This window comes from Perna viridis, chromosome 3, assembly GCF_037379345.1.
Source record: "Perna viridis isolate PV_CMFRI_1.1 ecotype Kerala chromosome 3, ASM3737934v1, whole genome shotgun sequence".
NCBI lineage: Eukaryota > Metazoa > Mollusca > Bivalvia > Mytilida > Mytilidae > Perna > Perna viridis.
Genome location: NC_142447.1, coordinates 19,964,015 through 19,972,106, shown reverse-complemented (window position 1 = coordinate 19,972,106; position 8,092 = coordinate 19,964,015).

Sequence of the window (8,092 nt, the reverse complement as noted above, 5' to 3'; positions counted from 1 at the left end):
TGATTGATCCATAGAGATCCTTTTCACCTGTTAACTACACAGAACCATGTCACGTTACTTTTCGTAGGATGAGAGCAGCAGCATTGTAAGAGTGTTCAAAATGTTGATCTCATGCCTACAGCACAATCAGCTGATGATTTCAAGATTTGGATGGAGGAATACAAGGTGATCGATGATGATATACTTGATGAATACTTACCCCGAATTTCACCAATACACGGGGATAAAAAGACGGAACACAATACGATGGATGGTGGTATGAAATGGAGTGTCATGTGACATCTAGTAACACCTACAGCACCGTCAGAATGGGAATGATTCGATAATTACGTGATGATGGGAGCAGAGTCCTTTTACGCCTTGGTCCAACAGCTGACATTGATGATATCACTGATAAAGTTGACAGCATTTATTATATGGTTTATTCAGCAGAAACCTTGCCTGGACAATTCTATACGACAAAACAGTACGACGATGAAGCTATAGGAACATGGACATTAGGAGAGATTTTAAGGAATGCCAAAGATTGGAAAAATATCAACTCTACTGAATCAAACAACCATATGCCTACTTCCATATTCTTCGATGGACTTCGACCTGAACTGAAGAACATAGCTCGCTACAAGAAGTGTACTATCACTGAGTTTGACGCTTTATTCCGAGCTGTTAGACACAATGAGAGTCAACACAACTTAAAGCCATTACCAAAAAAGAAACCAATTGAAGTCACACAATCAATGACAACCACTGAGAATGAACAGATTCAATAATTAACTGCACAGGTCAAGCAGTTTTCCCAGGAAGGAAGAGCTTTGAAAGATAACAAGAATCAGCAGCATGCTACATGTATTAACATAAAATGCAGAGTTTGTGATTCTTATCTACCATTCCAACCAGCTGTACAGTTTTCCATCAACAATATAGTAGGACCGGACAGCAAGATAAATATAAGATCTGTTGGCGATGTCGACAGTATGGACACATTGCTGTCAACTGTCATGTCAGTTTAGACAACAGGAAAGTATAATGAGCCCTGAACTCCAAGATGACACCTTGACTTCTTGGATCAGCAAATGAATTTACAGCTACTATATATGGAATGAATATCATTGCATTGTCAGATACAAGTTAACGGTATAAGAAGTCTGCGAGAGCTTCTACAACCAGCATCAGCCTTCATCACCACTTGAGTTGCGTATCTGCTTACTCAACAATTAGTTTGTTGTCGGAAAATCCCAACCATATCTTGGCTACATAGAAGCAGACTAGCCGTTTCCCGGTACATCCTCCTACATAACATACCCTTGTCTATACTCTGTAGTATCATACAGTGAATACAATAAACATGTTCAACTACTGATTGGTACCAATAGAAAACAAATAGGAAAGATGTAAAGTAACAGTTTGGCCAACAATTTCTGCAAGATGCTTGCCTGAAAACTCCGTTCTACCTATCCTTCAAATGCATTGCACTTCGTGAAAAGGAAATGCAAAGAAACCATAAACGATTGGCACTTGTGAAGTCAACAGAATCTACACTTTTAACCAAGTCTGTCAACTCTGAAGTTGTAATCAAAAGATTCACAGATGAGATGCTTCAAATTCTACAAATAATTGCCATACTTCACTCAAAAAAAGATTCTTTCTTACCTACCGACCTTGACATTGTACCATCTGTCTAGTTTGGAGATTTATAAAATCCAGACTATAATGGAAACCTAGTATACGTTATGATAGGATTTCAGAACTTGTTTAAAAACTTTGCACTTAGCTCAGTGAAGTTTTAAAGCAAATTGCATTTTTGGAACTGTAATCATTTCTTTATGTTCGGGGTATTCTACTTAAGGTGAATGAATGGCGTATGTAGTGCATATTATTTTTTTTATCCTCTATAGTTGAGTATGTCATATTGTCTGCATGTCACGTTAGGAAAGAGACAGTTTGTGATTCTGTGGATATTTGTTGGTATATTTCTGTAATTTGCATGTAAGGTAGTAGATTTTAAAGTGATTCTGAGAGGTACCTTGACTTTTACATTTATGGATCTATTTATACTTTCCACCAAAAGAGACTGAACCCAGCAGCCACATATATATATATCCATGACCAGGATGTTCCCAAATATAGGAATGATTTTTGAGCTAACACATATGTACAAAACTTACGGTGCCTAGCTTCTTTTCTTAATGTAGAAAAAAAATAAAACATACACGCTCTATATTTGTTGTTTTGCGCATCGCAAAATTTATCTGTACAACTGAAATATGTTTATTTTTAATTGTATTTTTTATTGTTATTTACAATTGTAGTTAACTGCCCGGGGAAATATAACGTGATTGTCAGTTGTTACTGTTTTACATTGAATAATTCGGTATATCAAGAATTGGGCATTGGAGTGAAGCAGCAATTATGGCACCAACATTACAGTTAAAGTATTACGGAAAAAATCTTCCTTTTCCCCAGATAGCCCAATCTCTTTAATTGGTCATTAAAAGTATTGCACTCGTTAATTAAGGAAGGACCCATAACTTTTGATACAGATATTTATTCTCGTCGACCATAAATGTAATAGTACAGAGACAAAAAGGGGTGTTTCAATGAGGGCGTGTTCATGTTAATCACTTACTGGCTTTTGCCTAAATTTTGCAATATAAACAAAGCAAACCAAAACAAAAACAAAACAAAACAAACAAAAAGAGGATGTTCCTGGGTTGGTACTCACTTGGTAGCAGTGAGAATTCAATAATAATAATTATAATACTAATAATAATGATAATAATTATAAAAACAATATCAATTAAAAAAAAAAAAAAAAACAATGACGAATTCTGCAATTAGCATTTATGTAGCAGGGAGATGACTACTAATTTCATTTTTAAATCTTAACAAAGCTTGATGCGATCTCAATGTCTCTCACAAAACTAAAAATGTATGCAATCTTATTTGACAAAAAACACGCCTAAACTGACCTGAAACTATACTTAATCATAATTTAAGCATTGTTAGTTTTAAATGATTAAGATTTGATTATTTGTTGTTATTTAAAAAATTATATTGCAGGTGAATCGATGAAGGATGTATTGAGTTTAACTAAAAAGATGATTTCTAAGAAAACTTCCTAGTTCTTGAAAACATCCTTTTTTGTGACAATTTTGTGGGCGTAAATGTTATTTAAAGGCCACGAAAAACGCAACTGAGCAAAAGTAACAACTGTAATACCGACCGCCTGTCTGTATTGAGCATTAATTTCGAAGTCGAATATAAATATTATTTTCACTTGAACAATTGAAAGCATTAATAATATTTAATATGAGTATGCCCAATTAAAGCATTTATCCCGTCTTAAAACGCTGAGAAATACATTTTAGTTAGTAGTAATTAGAGAAAATAAATTTAAAGACAGGGTTATTAAATGAACACTTATACTCGGCGTCACATAAATAAGATACTTTTAAAATTTGAATAAAAATATTTTCTACGACTTTATTGACACCTACCGTCGTTTAAATTGTCTTAAATGACTTGTTCATTCGTTTAGCTAAACAGCGTCTCCCTAAACATTGAATCGTTCAATTCCGGTCAGATTTTAATTCTCGGTGCCAATATTTATATTGTAAACAGTCGGTCATGTTTACAGTGATCGGGTTGCTAGGAGATGTTGTTTACGTTTAAATGGTTTGTCCAAAAACCGAAGAACCCAGAATGCATTTCGGTGTTATTTCGGATATCTCGGATTTGTTTTACGCGAACAACGTACAATACTGAGAAGTTGATCAAGCAGACGATTGTCACCGGAGTTCGACGGGAACTTACGAACGTCGTTTGTAAACAAATCGTCCCGTAGAAACCAACATGGCGGATATTAGTATGGGATTTTCCCGTAAGGATTTGTTACGCATGATTTAAGCTAATAAGCGACTCGTTGGTACGAACACGTCATGCATATATGCGAACTATCTTCATATTAAATAAAAGAGAGACAACTCTAGCGGTAAGTCCCGACGGTTTAAAAAGTAGAGCTTCAATTCGAAAATGTGTTGTATGTAACGTCGAGTATAATTTAACATGACAATTTTCTTAAATGAGTTTATATTGCAGTATAAATAGTAGAAACATCATGACTATCAAGTTATATTAATGAAGGTTAAAAAGTCAATCTAATTCCCCAAATTAATTTTTAACATTTAAATCATTTAAGTAGTTTGCACTATTATTTGCATAATTAAATACAAAGTGTTTGATAGTGGTTTAAGCAGAGGTTTATGATTATTGGAAAAATGTTTGAAAACATTTGCTCGCAGACGACCTAAATACGAATTTCTGCTGTTAAATAACAAAAGACCTGATTTATGATGTTTTTAGTTTCTTCATACTTTTAAACGTCAGTGAATTTGTAAGAAATCGAGTCAGTTATTTTGTCACGAAATACTTCTGTATAAAATCTACTTAACATTATAACTACGATATTTACATCTTTATAGATCATAGAAAACGATTTTTTTTATTTCTGTTTACTTTTTTGTTATTCTTAAAACTTACAGATGAGTGTCGAAGGATACATAGTTCTTTTCATGATGTTCAATTTTAAAATCTACGATGAATTTATCTATTGAAACGTTCAGATAAATTTTATCTGCCTTTCCACTTCTAATTCATTGCTTGCAGTTATCATTTGTAGCCAGGTTTTGGTAGTTTTGCGGCACTCTGTCTAATCAATTAAGGTAGCAGCCAGATATTGAGGTTCTTTAAAAAACTAAGAAAATCTCAATCTCCGAAACAGAGGTTGATAGCTCCTTCGTCCCTGTACTAACAAGGACCTCTGTTTCGGAGATTGAGTAAGTCTATGGTAGTAATACGACAACATGGCCCATATCAAATCTAAAACTGGCAAAACAGTAGAATGAGGAGCAATTGGTTTTATATGTACATTGTAAAGACAGAAATGCAGTCAGAAATCATATTTTAAGTTAGTATCACACAGGAATACGGTACATTGGGGATCTAGAATTTAATGTCATGGTTATAGTCATGGATCTGTTTAGGCAGGTTTTAGTGTATGTTAATTCAGATTGTTTGATAATTTAGACCTACTCTACACAAATAAAAATGTTAGTGTTGAATTTAGTGACGATACCATCCCTTTAATCAAATAGTTTTCTGAAAAATAAGTTTAGCGACCTATTCGGCTGTTCAGTTCTCGACTTCTCTCTATAAAAATATAGCTTTCGCTGGCCGGGTCATTCCTCATCGTAGGATTAATCTAGGGTTGTAACTTAGTACACGGTATATGGTAGTACCGGACAGTTCATCTAGGTGTTATTATGTAGCCAACAGAGTCATAACATTCTGAGACGTTGTATAATATGTATATGTTGTGACATGTATCATTAATTTTATCCTCCATCCTACATAGTAACACCTAGATGAACTGTCCTGTACTACCAGATGTCGTGTACTAAGTTACAGCCCTAGATAAATCGTACGAGGAGGAATTTGAAAATGCTATCAAATTAGGGGGATTCTGTAATGGTAGCACACTGGTATGTCAGCCCTGCAGTCACTTGATTAAATATTTGAATTGACTTTCTTGAAGCATTATGTTTGACATCCATCATACTTATCACTCAGTCTGTCTGAAATTTCTCATATAATTTGTCGTAGGGAAATCCAAGTTCGCCTTCCAACCAAATTAATTGAATTGTTTAGTTAGTTACAGTTTGTTACATTAGTTTCAACAGATTCTTTTATATCTTGGATGATGTTACATCTTTCCGAACATAATTAAAATAATTCTTATATTTTCAAATTTAAGTCAACATGTTCAACCATAAATGACCATTTTTGACCATGGTAAGTGACCATGATTGATTTTTTGCCTTGGTGATCTTCGTTTTTCTCTTATTCAAATTGCACCAAAAAAAAAACAAAAAAAAACGGCATATCCATATATACAAAACCCAAATATTTGTATTAATAATTAATAATGAGCAGAATAATGTTGGAAGACATATTTATGACATCGTAGTTTAATTGTAAACTGGGTAATTTATTACGGTCAGTAATTTTGTGGTGACTTTATACTCGTAGAACTGTAACTAACGTGCTCTGCTAAAATGCTATCAAAGATTAAATCCAAATACTTGGCAAGCAGTACATACTTTACTGTTTTTACCCAATGTATTTATAATTGCATTAATTTTAATGGTAAAAAAACAACGCAAATCTTTTCACAGGAATTTTTAAACACGACAAATGAAGCTTCATGGTTGGCAAATGTATCACAGCGCTTTATTCTGTAATTGCAGAAATTTTCAGGAATATATTCAATGTACACATGAAAAAACGAAAAAGGCTTAAGAACGGCATGGAAATAAAATTTCTAGAAAACATATTGTGATGAAATATGAGGTCATATTTTGAACCTTTACAGCAAACTCCTTACGGATAATGATTTTTCTTCTATCAACAGGTTTGAAATTCAAACCACCCCTTATAATAGGAGGGCTTAAAATGGGGTAATCGTAGTTTTCGATGAAATCTCTAGAAAATTAAATGCAAACATTCATATCATTTCTCAATGAAAAACATCAATCTCTTTAAAGTGGAAGCAGATATAAACCACCGTACAGTTGCAATCAATTAAAAATTATATGTTTAAATTACGGCATGAGCTCCCATCAATGCAAACCGGAATATTGAGAGACATTCCGAGCTACATAAAAGGTCAATCAGAAACAGTCTCATTAGGAACCGGTCAAATATCATTAAAAGGGTAGGTTGATGAGAGCAAAAATGTTCACGTATTGGATAACAATATATACGTATCGGAAGTAGAAAGACAGCTGAACTCTTATCACTACAGAATGCTTGACTAATTTGACTCTAATGCAAGATTAATGAACATCGTTTTATATATTTGAAAGCAATGCATTAGACAACGAAACGTAGAATATTTTTTTTTAAACTCTGGTTAAGGACGCATTCTTTAAAAATTACAAAATTGAATTCGGCAATGATTGGCGTAAACACCACCAGGTAGGTCAATCATCTCACAAAGAGGATACATCACAGACTTTATAGGCCGATTAATTAAACTTTTCTTGTACCTACAGTTAAAAAACACATTTATGATAAGTTCTACTGAGTTCATACAAAATATAGAGGTCATCAAAGCGTCCATTGTTGATGTGATTGAAACACATTCCTGCTTGTTTACAAAAAGCAAAACGCTAGCTCAGGATTAAAGAAATCTAAACGAAAACACCCAAAATTTTCACTTAACCGAAACTCCTCGTCTTTGTATATTAAAACGGGACACCATAGACAGGCACTCCCTTTAAGATTTTTTTTTGCAACAGGCATAGTTTAAAAGCGTGGTTTTAAATCCTACCTAATTACTTAAACATAACCTATAGCGTTGAACTTCTAATTGAGATTGATTGGATATTTTTGGGAAATGAGTTTATGGTATTTATGAAATTAATGGACCCCAATTTTTATGTTTATTATGATGAGATTATTAAAAAACTCAAGTATTTATGAATTCTAGATGTTCAAAGAAACTTATGGTTTATGCTAGAAATTCATAGGATTGAAGATTTGAATCCTACTTTTTTCACCCAATATCAGTATCCATACACAAACAATAATAATAAGGCTTGAAATATTTATGAAATATCAGTTACGAAGAGAACTAAAGCTAAAATATTTTTTAAACGGAGACCGGATGATAAAAAAATGGAAATTTTAGATTTGTAGTTTTCAATATTATTTGTTAACCCTTTCTTTCATATTGACGCCATTTGACGCCCCCTTTTAAAAAAAAACTTCCCCATTTCCCAGAGATTGTCGAGATGAAAACAAAGATTCATCTTCACTCTTTTGGCTTATTTGACTTGAAGGGCTTTCAACTAAAACATGACGATTTGCCGGCGAGGTTAGGGACCTAATTAGAAAGCATACCAATTGAGATCATGGTCTTGGCAGCAAAGGCCTGGTATTTACAAGAACTACACAAAAATTTTCCCCATCACATCAACTGGAATTGTAGGACATAAAAACTTAAGAGGGCTTTCCTGAGCCTTGCTCCTAA